Consider the following 18,936-nt stretch of genomic DNA (forward strand, 5'->3'; position numbering starts at 1 on the left):
AGGCACCCCAGAATAGCCTGGGAGTACGTATGTTATGTGTTTGTATGGTATGTGGTACGTTGGGGGAACTCACTAAGCTTTGTGCTTACGTTTACAGTTTTGTTTTCAGGTACCTCTTCACCGAAGGGGAAGGAGCCGGCGCGGTAGCGGCACATCATGCACACACTCTGGTTTCCGCATTTACGAGATTCACTGGGATTGTACTATGATATTTTGATGGGATGTATGGTTTGACTTTTTAAAACAAGGTTTTGTTTATTAATGTTTTCTAAAGTAATATTTTAAAATGAAATTTTCGGACATGAAAATTGGGTCGTTACAAGTTGGTATCAGAGCCCTGGTTTGAGGGATTCGGACTCACCTTTGGGGGTGTCTGAACTCAAATCTAGGGATTTAAAGAAATTTTTTTTAGAAAATGATTTCGAACAACGAGAAAAGAGTTTAAGAAAGAACAAAAGTGTGTGATGTGCGCGACCGGCCGAGCTCAACTAAGTACTCCCCAAAGTACCCATACCAGTTTATGTTATGTTTATCAGCTTTTGTAGAACAGTATGCTAGAATAGGGCTAAGGATCTAGGAATGATGCCTTATGTTCCTGCCTTATGTGTTCCACCTATATGTGAATTGCATGCTTGTATAGTGTAGACAGCGGTAGGGTAGCCTGTTAGGGTTTGCCTGGTAGTATAAGCTAACACGGTGTGCTAGTTCAGTTCCTCTCTATGAGAGCAGAATTGTTTGAAGTCGTTTTCCCTTGTCCGAATGCTGCTTGCTTCGTACTACGTGGGACTCCGAATAATGGGAATTAGCCATTAGGCGAATACGTCACACCACATGCGATCAGAGTTGAATAATCTTAGAGTACCGGATTTAATCCTACTGCGCAACTCTTGTTTGAGTCCAACCGTTATAGGGACGAGTCGGGTACTCGAAGGATTATCTGAGTCTCGCCGCATGTGATGGTGTTCGGGTGATGGCTAATTGGCATTACAAGGAGGCCTGCAGCAGCTGAGGATTGAATCGAGTAGAGCCGGAGGTTTCCCTAGGGCGAGCCGGGAATGAGTATAGTAGTAACTGGCCTTAGTGTAAGGGATCTGGTGGAGTCGAGGCAGTCCTTGAAGAAGGTACAGATAGATGTGGAAGGTAGTATGGGCCCGTACTACTGAAAGCATAGGATCCGTACCCAAACCAAGGAAGGCCAAGACAAGACCAGGGAACTTGTAAGTAGCTATGATTCCTCAGGGAGCACCAGTATATCTAATGATTGTTGTGATGTATTGCAGAATGGTGGTACTTCGATCGAGGCCGGTGGACGGCGGTTCTGGAGAGGGGTCAGGTTCGGGATCAGGGTCCGAGCCGATAGATGAGGGACTACGCGAGTTCATCGCGTCAGAGATCACCAGGGGCATCCTTGAGTCGACTCCCATTATCTTCGGGTCGATCAAGGAACGGATCATGGAGTTGATGGAGGATCGCCTGCGGGCATTCAGGAGCGATTTGGCATCTGGTCAGTCGGGGTCACGCACACTATCCTTCAAGGACTTCAGGGCAGTGGTGCGCCGGATTTCCATGGGGTAAAGGACCCCATTGCTGCCAGGCGATGGATTGCAGACATCGAGTTTGCACAGCTGACTAGCTTCTTCCCCAAGGGGTCGAAGGTGAGATATGCAGCGGGGTGTTTACGGGACCGAGCCCGGGATTGGTGGGAGTCAGTGGGTGACTCGTTGGGAGCCTCAGCTATCGAGGTTATGACCTGGTCGGACTTTGTGACCAGGTTCAGGGCAGAGTTTGCGCCAGCTGTCGAGCTTCAGCAGCTGGCCAGGGAGTTTCTGGATATGAGACAGACGACGGAGACTGTGGCGGAGATCACCGCCAAGTTCCGGGAGAGGGCTTTGTTGGTGCCCCAGTATGCTGGTGACGAGGATATGAGGAGGACTCGTTATCACGATATGCTTCGAGCTGACATCCGGGAGCATGTTAGCTTTTCGGCTTGCCCTACCTTGGACTCTATGATCGCGAGGGCAAGGGAGAGGGAGATAGATTTGGAGCACATCCGGAAACGGAAATCTGAGGAGGGACAGGCAGGAGGGGCTTCGGGGAAGAAGCCCAAGGGATCAGATGGGAGGCTGAAAGGCCAGTCAGGACCGAGCCGCTGCAGGAAGTGCGGCAGGCCGCACGAGGGGGCGTGCAGGATGGGATCGTCAGGCTGCTACAAGTGCGGCAAGTTTGGGCACATCAGCAGGGATTGCACTGCTCCTGCGACAGTTATTCAGACATCGGAGTTGCTGCGTTTCCACTGCAACCAGAGGGGCCACAAGAAGGCCAATTGCCCCATGTTGACAGCTTCAGCACTAGTGAAGGCGCCAGCTCCAGTGACCCTGCGGATCACGGATGGCCGTCAGGGCAGGGCAGAGGCTCCAGTGGTGAGGAGCCGAGCATTCCAGCTGACTACAGAGGAGGCACGCGCCGCGCCCGATGTGGTGACGGGTATGATTCTTTCCTTCTATCTTTTGTTTTATGTTGTTATGATATTGATATGTGCTCCGTGTGTATATATATGTATTAGGATCGTTCCATGTGAACGGCATCCCAGTTCAGGTATTGTTCGACTCGGGTGCATCCCGATCGTTCGTTTCTCTTGCGCTTAACAAGAGGTTTCATGAGACTTCAGGCGAGTTAGATTGCCCGTTAGAGGTAGAGATTGCTAAAGATCGATCGGTGCAAGCATCGACGGTGTTTCGAGATTGCGTTCTGCGACTGTTTGAGGAGCGTTACCTGGTAGACTTGGTTCCCATTCCATTGCGTGGGAACAAGGTGATTATTGGCATGGATTGGTTGAGCCCTAATGGGGCAGTGATAGATTGCGCGTAGCAGCTAGTGCGAGTCAGGACCCCAAGCGGGGGAGAGTTAGTGATTCATGGCGAACGTCCACACTGTGGACCCACTGTATGTTCGGCAGCGAGGGTTAGGCGTTATCTTCAACAGGGATGCGCGGGATATGTCGCGTATGTGATGGATACCCGGGAGGCGGGTAAGGCGACCGTGAGCGAGGTCCCGGTGGTTCGAGATTTTGCAGATGTTTTCTCGGAGGAACTACCTGGGATACCTCTGGAGCGACAGGTAGAGTTCAGGATTGATCTTATTCCCGGTGCGGCTCCGATAGCCAAAGCACCATATCGGTTGGCCCCTCCCGAGATGCAGGAGTTGTCTACGCAGCTGCAGGAGCTGCTGGACAAGGGATTTATTCATCCGAGCAGTTCGCCTTGGGGAGCCTCGATTCTATTTGTGAAGAAGAAGGATGGGTCGCATCGGATGTGTATAGATTACCGGGAGTTGAATAAGGTGACGGTGAAGAACCGTTACCCACTCCCGAGGATTGATGACCTCTTTGACCAGCTTCAAGGAGCATCTTGGTTCTCCAAGATTGACTTGGGTTCGGGTTATCATCAGATGAGGGTCAGGGATGAGGATACGCAGAAGACCGCGTTTCGGACACGTTATGGCCACTATGAGTTTGTGGTGATGCCGTTTGGGCTCACCAATGCTCCTGCTGCGTTCATGGATCTCATGAACCGCGTTTGCAGACCGATGTTGGAACGGTGTGTGATAGTCTTTATCGATGACATCCTGGTTTATTCCAAGACCCAGGAGGAGCATGAGGAGCATCTGAGGGAGGTGTTGGAGACCCTAAGGAGGGAGATCTTGTATGCCAAGTTCTCCAAGTGCGAGTTCTGGCTGCGCGAGGTGCAGTTTCTTGGGCACCTCGTCAACCAGAACGGGATTCTGGTCGATCCGGCCAAGGTTGAGGCCGTGATGAGATGGGAGGTTCCGAAGTCTCCATCTGAGATTCGGAGTTTCCTAGGATTAGCGGGCTACTATCGGAGATTTATCCAAGATTTCTCCAAGATAGCCGTACCCCTGACACGACTGACGAAGAAAGCCGTGGTCTTTCGGTGGGGACCCGAGCAGCAGGCTGCGTTTGAGATGCTGAGACAGAAATTGTGTGAAGCGCCGATCCTAGCCCTGCCTGAGGGCGTAGAGGATTTTGTGGTTTATTGTGATGCATCCATTTCGGGGTTGGGCGCAGTTCTGATGCAGAGGGGGCATGTCATTGCCTACGCTTCGAGGCAGCTCAAGCCCCACGAGGCGAACTACCCGACGCACGATTTGGAGTTGGGGGCCGTGGTCTTCGCCCTCAAGATTTGGCGACATTACCTTTACGGGGTTCGTTGTACCATCTACACGGACCACAAGAGTCTGAGGTATCTCATGGACCAGCCGAATCTGAACATGAGGTAGCGTCGGTGGTTGGATGTGGTGAAGGATTATGATTGCGAGATCCTTTACCACCCGGGGAAGGCCAACGTGGTAGCCGATGCGCTTAGCCGCAAGGCGGCGCCGATCAGGGACGTATGCCTGAGGATGACCGTAGTGACTCCCCTATTGGAGCAAATTCGGGAGGGTCAACAGGAGGCTATCAAGGAGGAGCATCGGAAGAGCGAGCGCGTGGTGGGTCAGGTATCCTCTTTTGATTATGATAGCCGGGGTCTATTGACACTACACCATAGGGTGTGGGTGCCGTATCACGGGGGCGTTCGCCAGATTTTGATGGATGAGGCGCACAAGTCCCGATTCTCTATCCATCCTGGGGCGACGAAGATGTATAGGGATCTTCGTCTGAACTATTGGTGGCCCTGCATGAAGCGGGATGTGGCATGGTACGCAGAGCGGTGCTTGACCTGCAGGAAGGTCAAGGCCGAACATCAGAGACCGCATGGTAAGATGTAGCCGTTGGACATTCCACTGTGGAAATGGGAAGATATCACCATGGACTTTATTACAAAGCTTCCCAGAACCGCGCGTGGAGTGGATTCGATTTGGGTCATCGTGGACCGACTGACCAAGAGTGCTCACTTTATTCCGATTCAGGAGAGCATATCGGCCGAGAAGTTGGCCGATATCTATATCAGGGAAATTGTGGCGCGGCACGGGGTGCCGGTATGGGTGATCTCGGATAGGGATGTACGTTTCACTTCCAGATTTTGGAAGAAGTTTCATGACGAGTTGGGCACTCGATTGCATTTTAGCACCGCCTTTCACCCGCAGACAGATGGTCAGAGTGAGCGGACCATCCAGACTTTGGAGGACATGTTGCGGGCGTGTGTGTTGGATTTCGGTGGTAGCTGGGATACCTATCTTCCCTTGGCTGAGTTCTCTTACAACAACAGCTATCACGCGAGTATTGACCGACCACCGTTCGAGATGTTGTACGGGCGGAGGTGCAGAACCCCGATATGTTGGGGTGAAGTTGGCCAGAGAGTCATGGGAAGCACCGAGGTGGTGCTAGAGACGACCGAGAGGATCCAGCAGGTTCGGAGCAGACTTCAGACTGCTCAGAGTCGGCAGAAAAGTTACGCCGATAAGCGTCGATCCGACTTGGAGTTCCATGTCGGGGATATGGTTCTCCTGAAAGTGTCTCCTTGGAAAGGCATCATTCGATTCAGGAAGCCGGGCAAGTTGGGCCCAAGATTCATCGGGCCGTTCAGGGTTGTAGCCCGGGTGGGCAAGGTGGCGTATAGGCTGGATCTGCCAGCCGAGCTCAGTCAGATCCACAACACTTTCCATGTTTCGCAGCTGCGGAAGTGCCTGGTGGACGATTCAGCGGTAGTACTGTTGGAGGATATTCAGGTTGATGACAGCTTGAATTACATTGAGTGCCCAGTCGCAATACTCGACAGGAAGTCAAAGGCTTTGAGGAACAAGAGGGTAGAACTAGTGAAGGTGCAATGGCAGCACCGCAAGGGTTCGAAATGGACTTGGGAGCCGATGGACGAGATGATGGAGCACTACCCCGAGCTATTTCAGGATCGAGTAGCAGACTTCGAGGACGAAGTCTAAAATAAGTGGGGGAGATTTGTAGCACCTGGTTTCCGGTATGTGAATTTTATTTGAATATTTCCCTATTTTAGCCTTGGACTCGGCAAGTCATAGGTCCGACTCGCCGAGTAGGGACGAGACTCAGGACACGTTTAAGTTGGCGACTCGGCGAGTCCATATCCCGGACTCGGCGAGTCACCGCTGCTGGATGAAACCCTAAATTTCAAGGGTTTGCACCCTATTTAAACCCTCATTCCGCCCCAAACTCGTCCCCATTCACCCCCAGAACTCCCAACATCGTTTCTACCCTTATTTCCTTGAGAGATTGAAGTGTTTTGGAGTGTTCTTGAAGATTTTGAAGAGAAAGAAGAGTAGATCAAGAAGAGGAGAAGGAGACCAGGCATCTTTGTGTCATCTCAACGTTTTCCTTGAGGTATAGCTCGTTCCCCCTCTGTTTTCAAGCTTGTAATCTCTTTTAGCTTCATGGGAGTCCTTCTTGGGCTCTTCCCCAAGCTTGGTTGTGCTTTGTGGGTTGTAATAAGTTGTTAGCCTTTAGATCTAGGCATGATTTAGTCCCTAGAGCTTGGATCTAATGCCTTTATGGGGTCATATTGCATGAAAGCCCTAGATCTACCTCTTTTGGTGCACTTTGAGCCTTAAAATCCATATTGGTGAATATCTACACGTAAAGTTGGAAACTTTACGTGTGATTTGTGCCCTAGAAGCCCAGATCTGTGAATGGCATGGACTGGAATCGAGCAAATCGGTGTATTTGATGGATGCATGGCTGCGACTCGGCGAGTCGTATATGTGACTCGACGAGTCTGGTCGCGAGTCACTGAATTGGTCCCTTTATGAAGTATTGAGTTGAGCCGTGAGTCACAGGGGGTGACTCGGTGAGTTGGAAGCTGAACTCACCTATGATAGGACTCGGCGAGTCAATGCCCTGACTCGGCGAGTCCAAGGCAATCTTCATAGATCAATAACAGACTCGGCGAGTTGTTCATACAACTCGATGAGTCTTAGCATAAGTGTTCTTCGGATGAAGATGAACTCGACGAGTTGTTCATACAACTCGGCGAGTAGGATGAAGAGGTTGAACATCAGTCTAGAAGATGAACTCGTCGAGTCATAGCCTAACTCGACGAGTAGAAACAGGGACTCAGGACAATCGTCTGATAGGGACTCGACGAGTTGGAGAGCCAACTCGGCGAGTCGGGTCAACTGAAAGTTGACTCTGACTTTGACTTAGAGCTAGACCAGGGGTAAAATGGTCATTTTACCCAAAGGACAGTTAACAGTGTTTGATTGAGTATGTTGTGGGAATTGCAGCTAGAGGATTTCCGGAGCAGCAGCGGTCAGTTAGTTCCCGATCAGTTCAGCAGCTACTTTGAGGTGAGTTACCTTCCAGTAGTGGTGGGTCTAAGGCCACAATGCCAGCCCACCAGTAGGAGATGTATGATAGATGATTGTCTTTGTGATATCATCTAGGTTTGCTATTACCTAATATGTTATATGCTATCATGATACGTTATATGCGATAGTAGTAGAGTTCGGTTGTTAGGACCGCAGGGTAGTCAGATACCCCCAGAAACATCTGACAGTATGTGATGATATGTTTGTATGTTGGCCTGTTATGTTATGCGATAGAGGTAGCAGGAGGGGACCAGTCCCCGAGGATCGGTTGTTAGGACTGATGGGTAGTCAGCACCCCAGAATGGCTTGACATGGGTAGTCAGCACCCCAAAATGGCTTGACACGGGTAGGACGGCACCCCAGAATGGCCGTATGGGTAGGTCGGTGATGTGCACGAAAGTACCCACTAATTTTAATATTTATAACCTAACAAACTAAGACTAACTATGCACTTATAGGCAGTGTACCTAGTCAGATTACAGTATAGCTTAGGTAAGTCGGGTGTCGATCACAGGGAACGGTGTTACTAATTAACCTAATTACTAGTAAATTAACCTAATTCATTAACAAATTTAATAAGGGGGGTTTTATCTGATTTTGCAAGATCAAATGAACTTAATCAAATTAATAAAAACACACTCTTGCTTAGTTGAATCCACTTCTTCCTTATGGCTAGCTAATGATTATGGGTTATTAAGTTGGGTTTTAGTTATATTAGTAATTTAGTTCTATCTTACCAATAAGTAACTAATTCATGTTAAACCATGTATGTTCACACATAATTAAACACAGAACTAATTATGAATGTGAATATGCTATGTAAGATTTGTTGTATAAACGCAATTATGGTCACAATTTACGTTCTCTAGCACAGCTAAGATTTATTTAGCCTAATTACTAACTAAGATTGGTCAATCCTAGCTCTAACAATTTAATGTTCACTAAATTATTAGGTAAACAAGTTCATGTAGTTTCATAGTCACTAAGCTACACAGAACATGCAATCTAGCAATTAAATAAGCAAATAATAACATGCTAGGTTATACAAATCAAACACAAACAACTCTTACCAACTGAAATTAATCCATAAACATATAACTATTCATAAGTTCAAAGCTTCATCTAGCTAAGCAAAAGTAGCTAGATTTAGCTGCTCATCATAGTAATTAAACTAGCACAGCTAAAACTAATGAAAAACATGTTTATAATCAACTAAATATAAAACTTTACTTCTTTTGGTGTTGAAATCCCTCTTCCAGGACCTTTCTTCTCTTCTGAAACGTCTCCTGGAACTCCTTTTCTTCTGCCAAAAGTCTCCTTATTCGTAATAATAGGAGAACTTATATAATCCTCAGAAACCTGCGCCACGTCGTGGCCATATGCGCCACGTCGTGGGCTCCAAGTAAAACGTATCCTTCAAGGAAATCCTCCGCGTCGTGATGTTTATCTTCTGGAACACCCGTGCCACGTCGTGGGATGCACCGCCACGTCGTGAATTAAGCTCTTATTATGAAATTATTATTTTCTTGTCTTCCAAGCCTCCCATGTTCTGCATTTTGTCACCTCTGGTCCCTCTCTTCGAAAATCCTTTGTATTGACTGAAAATAACAATTTAAACTCATAAATATCACTATTCTGCACATATTATCAATTTATTAATAAAAATGTACTTAAATACTGCCTAAAAATAAGTATAAATATGGCAATATCAAAATACCCCACACTTAAGCTTTGCTTGCCCTCAAGCAAATTTACACTTAATTCTTAATTACTAACACTACACAGAACAATCCAACTCTAGTTCAGCCATTATGCCAAGACCTCAACGCATGCATTTGTGTCTAAAATTTTCCTAAGTACCCCCATACTTTAAATACTCACAATCTTCATAAACACTTGCCCACTTTTTCCGAACAATGCTCATTTTATGCAACCCTCCAAATCCATCCTCAGAAAACCTCATAACCTCAAGGTATTTTTAGTTGAGCAACCTAAGCATACATAATCTAGAATTACAATTTTCTGATACCACTATGGAGCTTTCTTTGAATGCTTCACTTTCTGAACATTTTGATCTTCGATTTCTTTGAATTCAACACCTTATTTGAATTGATTTCTGGTATCTTCAACTTTTTGGATTTCTTCAGAATTTTGATCTTTTGATCTTCACTTTATTTGCTCCAAAATTCTTCAAACTTTTTCGTAATTCTCTCTTCTTCTTCTTTTTTTAACATGTACCTCTCTTTTTTCGCTCAAAACCTACATGCTTAAGCGGAGGCGCTCAACCTCAACCTTTATTGGTTAATGATAATAATTTTCCTGGATACATTTCAGGTTTAGGCTGCTAAACATATTGCATCCTTCAAACCGAGCGGGGTTATGTTTTTGTTCCATGATTTCACTAAAATAAGGGAAGCCACAAATGCACTATAACGTATATTGGCTTAACTAAACATTTGAACTTTCACCGGATCATCCCACATAATACTAGCAATTATAGCTCAAATTATTATTACTAGATTCAATTAATAAAAATTTGAATTTTCAAAATTTACTAGCAATTTACTTTTTCTACCCCTACCCCACACTTATTTCATACAATGCCCTCATTGTATGTATCAAAACAAATCAAAATTAAAGAAAAGGGAGAAAAAGGAACAGACTCCCCTGGAATAGCGGCATGAGCATCTCGAAAAGTGTGGAAAATACGGAATTGGACTTCCAAAAATAGAAACTCGGTGTAGAACTGGTTGAATATGTAAATAAACCACGAACAGGACTCGAACTTCAATTCGTCAAAGTGGGTATTGGTAATGAAAAATATGGCAATGATAAACTGGATCACGTCGTGGCATATATCTGGACACGTCGTGATTCGGGTGTAAACTACGAACACCAAAATGCTGAACTGCTACAAACTGCAAGCGTGCCACGACGTGGCATAAGGAATTCACGTCGTGGAACTAAGCATCAGTAGAAAATGACTTATTGGCGTTATTTACTCTAGCAGCGTTGACCAATGGCTAACTGGTTTCCGACACTTCTATGCAAATATATGTCCCAACTAGAACCTCTCTCCTAATATACCCCATACTTATCTTGAATTGTGGACTCGGACTCACAACTCTAAGCTTCCTTGACTAGACAAACACGACTCGAAAGATAACCGGCTATGCTCCTTAGAATTCCAACGCTAATCTGAAAAGTTAGAACAACCCAAAAGAAACAAAAAGTAACATCATAGTTTTAATAAGGTTTTACATTACACACCAAAGTCAAACTAAAAAATAAAATAAAATAAAATAAAATCAATCATCATCTTGATCTTGTGCTCCACTTGGCCCTGCCTCATCATTTTGCGGACGCCATAACTCCTCCCATGTCGGAAAATAGGGATACTGCGATGGCATAGCAGGTGGTCGGGTCACACCCAAATGTGAATAAATACCCTCGGTAAGCTGGGTATGGTAAATGGCATGACCCCGTAGATTATCCAAATATGTTCCAACCTGACTCTGAAAAGGGTCGGTGGGCACTCCCTGCACATACTGCGAAGCAGCACGCTCTCGCTCGACCTCGCCTCTAGCCCGCACATTTCGACGCCTTGGCCTAACGGGTGGTTGCTGTCCCGGCTGCCCCTCCTCTTTCTCGTCATTTATTGGTGGTATCATAAAACGACCCCCGATATTCACCACTGCTCGCATCACACCCAAGACTTGAATGGTCAAGTCGGTATCCGGGAATCGAGTAAGATTCCTCACAAAGTCATGGGTCAAAATATGATATGACCTAGCCAGGCGAGTAACCAAATGCCCCCCAGTAATCGGGCTCCCAGGCCTAGAATTAGCCGCTTTCTTCCCCATAAACCTTGCCAACATATAAGGCAAATCACAGCAAACCCCCGGAGTAATAAGAGTCCATAAATAAAATAGATTCTGGATGGGGACCTTGTCACCATGATGCTTGTGATTGATTGAAAACGTGATGAGGCGGTGCAAAAATCGGAGAACAGGATTCCGAATTTGTGACTCACTCGAGTCACGAGTGTTGTATTCATGGTTAGAAATGCCCCGCCAAAACTGCACATCCAAGGTACCCGGAGTAAAATTCCGCACACATCCAAGCAAGAAAGGGATAAAAAACGGAGATTGCGTCTCCACTTCCGTATAGAGCCCCATACGCCAAGCAAATTCCCGAAGGCTACACTCACGATATACACCACCCAAATGAAAAACAAGTGCTCTATTGTAGGTGGCATCAAGGGTGCGTTCTTCGAAACATACGGTAGAGAAAAATTCTACCGATAATTCCCGGTACACGGGTTCTTGAATGGTGAATAAATTCCTCCACCCGTGACAAGTAAACGAAAATTGATCTCTAACATAAGTCTTTGACTAATAACGTCCCAGCTCCGCTACCATGCCCACTCCACCTAGCCATCCCCAATCAATAATCGGGGCTATTGCAAACTCCCTATTATATAACCATCCAAGCCGATTCTCGTAGGTTGTTAGCAACGGTCGGGGAATGTTTTGAGGAAACTGGTATAAAGGATGTATGCTTGCGACATCTATCGGGTCTTCTTCCTGCGGAACAGCTCGTCGTGGTCCCATTTCTGCAATCAGAACAAACCAAAACAACAAACAACCAACACATTAAACAGTTTAAATAATTTGACAGAAGTCACGACGTGGCCAGGCTGCGCCACGTCGTGGGTCGCGTCGTTCACAGCTTGTTGATCGATCTAATTGCATGCGATTTCTACTAAAATCAATGGTTGGGGTTTGTTCCTATGACCATTAAAGGTATACTTAATCTAAAATCAACCATTAGATTCAACCAATTTCGTGAATCATACAAACCCTAACCATGAAAACTTGAAATTAGAAGAATTACTACAAAATAATAAAGAAAACACGTACCAAATAGATTAATTGGCAAGATCTTGCAAGGAAATTAGAAGTAGAATACGAAATTAGCTGTGGGGTTACAATGTTTCCGTTCGTGCGGCAGCCAAGTGGGAATGAGAATTATCAGTCAAAGGGTTTTAAACAATTAGTCCCCCCTGATTTTTTAACGGCCACGATGTGGCGGGTGATGCCCACGTCGTGGACCTTAAAGTGTTGTTTTCTCAGTCGCGCATTCTCTTTTTCCCACGACGTGGCTGGGCTATGACCACGCCGTGGAGACTGCCAGATGCAAAATTCTCAATAATGTTTATCATATTAATTAATTATTTTGCATATCAATCATTATTTAAAGTTCCCTACAGCTAATTTTCTACTAGTTACCGGTTTTTTTTAGATGATGAATCGATGTCTTTCCTACTTAAAAAGAAAAGAAAGAAAATTTTAAAAAGAAAATGCAAACCAAACTCGGGTTGCCTCCCGAGAAGCGCTTCTTTTTCTTGGAGTCTTGAGCTGGACTCCGTGCCTTCTACGTTGAATCTTCGGAAGAGTCCTCCACCAAGATCTTTTGTTCCTTGAACCGCCTTTTGTAAGCTTGAACTCTCCTTTTATACGCCTTCTTTGAATTCTCCTTTTTAGCTTTTCCCTTTTCTTCAAGCTTGCGTTTTGTGCCCGTGGTTTCCTCCTTGTACGTTGTGTCATTCTCTTCTGCTTTCACCACCGGCTTTGTTACTCTTGAAGTGACCTCCTCTTCATCACTTGTTATTTCCTCATCCTATTTGCTTACCCAAGAAGGCGGGCTCTTGTAGGCTATGACTTCAATCCAATATGGAACAGATGCCTTTGGTTTTGTTATTTTGACTTGATGAACTACTTTTATCTCTTCTTCCATAAGCTTTTCCAGTTCTTCTAGTTCATTCTCTTCATTAATTGTGAACACCTCTTCTTTATTTTCTTGAAAGTCATCCTTTATCCCAAAGACTTCTTGTTCATCTCCAACCCTCAAAGTTAGCTTCGACTCGCGGATATCAACAAGGGCACCAGCAGTGTTGAGCAATGGCCGTCCTAGGATTATCGGAACATCTGGATCTTCTTTCATGTCCATGACTACAAAGTCTATTGGAAAAATAAATTTTCCAATTCTCACCAAAATATCCTCCACTATGCCTCGGGGTTGTGTCACTGAACGGTTCGCCATGTGAATCTTCATTTTTGTAGCCTTCATCTTCTGAATCTCCAATTTTTGATAAAATGAAAAAGGCATTAGATTAATGCTAGCCCCAGAATCGGCTAAAGCATTAACCTTCATTTTATTCCCAAACTCGCATGGAAGAGTGAGGCGTCCAGGATCCCCCATCTTTTCTGGTGTTTCTCCCAAAACAACTTTTGAAGTTTGTTCACTCAGAATCACTGTAGACTGCTTCTTTAATTGCCTTCGCGTATCTATCAAGTCTTGTAGTAATTTCTGGTTTTCGGAAGCTTTGGATAAGGATTCAACAAAGGGAGTATTAATTGGGATCCCTTTCACATGCTTCACAAACTCTAAATGTTCCTTCTCCAGTCGACTAAGTGCTGCGCGGGTGGGAAATGGCATAGGTGGATGATAAGCTGGAATAGGCGCAAAGGGTTTTTGCTCAGACTTGTGCCACGTTGTGGCGAGAGGAGAGTCACGTCGTGGGTCGCCTGGTTCAGCACTTTCTCCATTGTCGATCCTTAATTTCTTGGGCTGCTGCGGTTCTTCTTCCAACGCCTCCAGGAACTCAGATATTGTATCTTCTTCAGTATTGATGGCCATTACGTGAGATTGGGCTTGTACTTCGGGACTCTTCGGGGACAATTTTTCATGAACTAAAGTTGCTAGTTGACCAAATTGTACTTCAAGGTTATGGATGGAGGCTTGTTGGTTCTTGATCAATGTTTGTTGTTCCATGATAGCGGAATCCGTGGCCTCGTGTCGCTTTTCCGATGCTTCCATAAATTTCATTAAAATGGTCTCTAGGTCGGGTTTCTTTCGGCTGGTGGCTGCTCCTTTTGATATAGGCCTCGACCTGTCTGCCTATACTTCTCTTCTTTTTGCTTCCTATATTCTTCATATGGCAGCCACTCCTTCTTCGGTTTCCTCCAGTCCTCTTCAAACTTATCCCCATTAGAGTAGCACACTTGAGCTTTTCTGTTCCCAAATTCATCCACGTTGCAGTCCTTGGTCAAGTGTGGACCATTGCATCGCTCGCACCCCACTCTTATAGCGTGTATCGACTGGTCCATTTGTGTTATCCTGCGATCCATGTTATTCAGCATGGCCATGACAGCTGCAATTTCTTCAGTTTGGGCTCCTCCACCACCTTTGCTTCCATCCTGCCTCGGGTTATGGTATTCGCGGGAGTGTTTCGCGAATTCTTCAATTAACTCCTTGACCTCCCTTGGATTTTTCCTTGTCAACGGTCCTTGAGAATCAAGGAGTTGTCTTGTCATCACATTGACCCCATCATAAAAGATTGACATCTCTTGCTGCACATTTAGGTCATGTTGCGGGCAGTTTCTGAGTAAGCCCTTGTAACGCTCCCACGCTTCGTACAGTGACTCCCCCGGCTGTTGCTCAAAGTTGGCTATTGCCTTCTTGAGTTTGGCTATCTTGGATGGCGGGCAAAACTGGTCTAGGAATTGCTCACGCATTTGAGCCCAAGTGGTGATTGTGCCCGGTGGGAGTGCTTTTAACCATTCCTTAGCAGTTCCTTTGAAAGTAACGGGCAGCATCCTAAGCAGGATGGTGTTCTCGTTGACATTTGGTACATTGAAGTAATCAGCAATGTCATTGACTTCATCTAGATGCTTAAAAGCATCCTCATGGTCTTTCCCGAAAAATGGGATGTCCTTCAGCGCAGCCAATATGTGTCCCTTCAGCTCGAATGTGGCATTGGCAGGTATTGCAGGTTGGACTAATCCGGGACCCACATCTTCGTGGATCCGCTTCTTGTAAGCTCCCATGGACATTTCTTCAATATTTGCCATCTCGTTCCTTGGCTCGTTCTCGGGTTTACTCGTGTGTTCTTCAAATTCTGGCTCAGTGTCGCTTTCGTACTCGGTTTGCACGGGTGAATGATCCAAATGCTCAAGATTGCTCTCGTGCTTCGTTGAGGAACTTGACTCTCCTGTCTTCTTTCCTGATTTCCTAGAGAAGGCTGACTTCAATTCTTGCAAGGGCGTCTTTTTCTTGTGAATTGCAAACTCGGGATCTTCTAGTGGTGGCACCAATGGTGTGTTTGAGCCTCTGGTCATTAACTCCTGCAACTTGCTAAACTAAAACGTAAAACTGGACTAAAATAAGAAAAACTAAAAATGAACTCTCAGATTTCACGTCGTGAGTATACTAAATCTCACGTCGTGAACTCTGTGACAAACAAAACAATAATTAAACTAAGATAAACTAGCAAAATAAATAACCAATTAAGCTTGCTGCAGATTTTATTCCTAAAAAAACGATTAATCTAATGCAACTAAATAAACTAATAATCTACACCGTTCCCCGGCAACGGCGCCAAAAACTTGATGTGCACAAAAGTACCCACTAATTTTAATATTTATAACCTAACAAACTAAGACTAACTATGCACTTATAGGCAGTGTGCCTAGTCAGATTACAGTATAGCTTAGGTAAGTCGGGTGTCGATCACAGGGAACGATGTTACTAATTAACCTAATTACTAATAAATTAACCTAATTCATTAACAAATTTAATAAGGGGGTTTTATCTGATTTTGCAAGATCAAATGAACTTAATCAAATTAATAAAAACACACTCTTGCTTAGTTGAATCCACTTCTTCCTTATGGCTAGCTAATGATTATGGGTTATTAAGTTGGGTTTTAATTATATTAGTAATTTAGTTCTATCTTACCAATAAGTAACTAATTCATGTTAAACCATGTATGTTCACACATAATTAAACACAGAACTAATTATGAATGTGAATATGCTATGTAAGATTTGTTGTATAAACGCAATTATGGTCACAATTTACGTTCTCTAGCACAGCTAAGATTTATTTAGCCTAATTACTAACTAAGATTGGTCAATCCTAGCTCTAATAATTTAATGTTCACTAAATTATTAGGTAAACAAGTTCATGTAGTTTCATAGTCACTAAGCTACACAGAACATGCAATCTAGCAATTAAATAAGCAAATAATAACATGCTAGGTTATACAAATCAAACACAAACAACTCTTACCAACTGAAATTAATCCATAAACATATAACTATTCATAAGTTCAAAGCTTCATCTAGCTAAGCAAAAGTAGCTAGATTTAGCTGCTCATCATAGTAATTAAACTAGCACAGCTAAAACTAATGAAAAACATGTTTATAATCAACTAAATATAAAACTTTACTTCTTTTGGTGTTGAAATCCCTCTTCCAGGACCTTTCTTCTCTTCTGAAACGTCTTCTGGAACTCCTTTTCTTCTGCCAAAAGTCTCCTTATTCGTAATAATAGGAGAACTTATATAATCCTCAAAAACATGCGCCACGTCGTGGCCATATGCGCCACGTCGTAGGCTCCAAGTAAAACGTATCCTTCAAGGAAATCCTCCGCGTCGCGATGTTTATCTTCTGGAACACCCGTGCCACGTCGTGGGATGCACCGCCACGTCGTGAATTAAGCTCTTATTATGAAATTATTATTTTCTTGTCTTCCAAGCCTCCCATGTTCCCCATTTTGTCACCTCTGGTCCCTCTCTTCGAAAATCCTTTGTATTGACTGAAAATAACAATTTAAACTCATAAATATCACTATTCTGCACATATTATCAATTTATTAATAAAAATGTACTTAAATACTGCCTAAAAATAAGTATAAATATGGCAATATCAGTCGGCACCCCAGAATAGCCGTACCGGGTAGTCAGGCACCCCAGAATAGTCTGGCAGTACGTATGTTATGTGTTTGTATGGTATGTGGTACGTTGGGGGAACTCACTAAGCTTTGTGCTTACGTTTACAGTTTTGTTTTCAGGTACCTCTTCACCGAAGGGGAAGGAGCCGGCACGGTAGCGGCACATCATGCACACACTCTGGTTTCCGCATTTACGAGATTCACTGGGATTGTACTCTGATATTTTGATGGGATGTATGGTTTGACTTTTTAAAACAAGGTTTTGTTTATTAATGTTTTCTAAAGTAATATTTTAAAATGAAATTTTCGGACATGAAAATTGGGTCATTACAAGACAAATGGCGTTTGGCGAGAAATTGAGAAAATGGGTTCTCGCTTGTATATCTTCTTTAAGAGTCTTTAGTTATTGGGGTTGCCACACAACAATTCAACGCCAAGGCGACCCGTTTTCCCTCTTCCGATTTATTATTGCTACAGAAGGGCTTCGAGTTGCTTTGGCGGAAGCTTTGGACAAAGGCCTTTACAAAGGCGTGAACCTTACCAATAATGGTCCCAATCTTTCAACCTTCTGATTTGCGGACGGTACTCTTTTCCTTGGAGAAGGGAATATATCAAACGCCTTAAATCTTCTAAGGCTTTTGAGATGTTTTCATATTTGTTTTGGTTTAAAGATCAACATCACCAAGTGTAGAGTTATGGGTATTGGCGTGCATAAGGAAGAGGTGATGAATATGGCTACCTTTTTAGGGTGTGAGGAAGGGACTCTCCCTTTCTATTACCTTGGAATGTCAGTTGATGGATGTATGTCGAGAATGTTAAACCAAAGAGCTCTAATTGAAAATTTTCAAATTAAACTCTCAAATTGGAAAGCTTGTTGTCTCTCTTTTGGATGAAGATTAGTGCTTTGTAAAGCGGTTCTATGGAACTTAGGATCGTACATGTTCTCTCTCTACAAGGCTCCTGCCAAAGTCATCAATAAACTAGAAAGTATTCAATGCATTTTTTTTGGGAGGGGGGGGGGGATGGGTTGTGAAACGGATAAAAGAATAATCGCATTGGTTGCATGGAAGAAGGTCATAAACTTGAATATTAATCGTCAGATGATTGGGTCATTGATGTATCTCACAGCCAGCAGGACAGACATCATGTTCTCAGTCTGCTGTTGCGCCCGATTCCAAGCTAACCTATGCGAACCTCACATGCTAGCCGTGAAAAACATCTTTCGCTATCTAAAGCGAACTTCCTCTCTCGGTCTATGGTATCCAGCCAACTCGGGTTTCTTTGTCCAAGCGTTCACAGATGCCAACTTAGGCGGTTGTGGATTGGATCGTAAAAGCACTACTGGAGGATGCCAATTTCTTGATGGTAAATTAGTTAGCTGGCAGTCAAAGAAACAAACATGTGTTTCTCTCTCCACGGCTGAAGCTGAATATATAGTCGTCGCCTCATACACATCTCATGTTGTTTGGATACAGAGTTAGCTTAGGGACAATGGGTTGAACATGAAGAAAATCCCACTATATTGCGACTCTAAAAGTGAAATTAGGATTTGTCATAACCCAGTGCAACACTCTAAGACAAAACACATAGCACTGCGGTATCACTTCATCAAAGATCATGTGGAAGATGGTAATGTAAAAATTCATTTCGTTAGAACCACTGATCAACTAGCACATATATTCACTAAGGCTTTACCTGAAGCAAGTTTCAACAAGATCGTACAAGGCCTAGGAATGATGGAAGTTGAACCAGTACCAAAATTGCCTTCTCTTCACTAAAGGTAAGAAGCGAAATAGAGCGAACGCTCGGTCTATTTCGGGTTCGGTTCACCCGGGAACCGAAATAAAC

General features: G+C 44.3%; 1 non-coding gene across 1 annotated transcript; it reads left to right on the forward strand.

Annotated features, from left to right (window-relative positions):
• The first annotated feature begins 14,715 nt into the window (after window positions 1-14,715).
• On the forward strand, window positions 14,716-14,822 carry LOC145044435 (small nucleolar RNA R71). Its single transcript, XR_013681387.1, has one exon. It is a non-coding gene; the product is annotated as a small nucleolar RNA R71 (small nucleolar RNA).
• The last annotated feature ends 4,114 nt before the right edge of the window (window positions 14,823-18,936 follow it).

The sequence above is a fragment of the Lactuca saligna genome, chromosome 4, assembly GCF_052625555.1.
Source record: "Lactuca saligna cultivar CGN05327 chromosome 4, ASM5262555v1, whole genome shotgun sequence".
In the NCBI taxonomy this organism is placed as follows: Eukaryota; Viridiplantae; Streptophyta; class Magnoliopsida; order Asterales; family Asteraceae; genus Lactuca; species Lactuca saligna.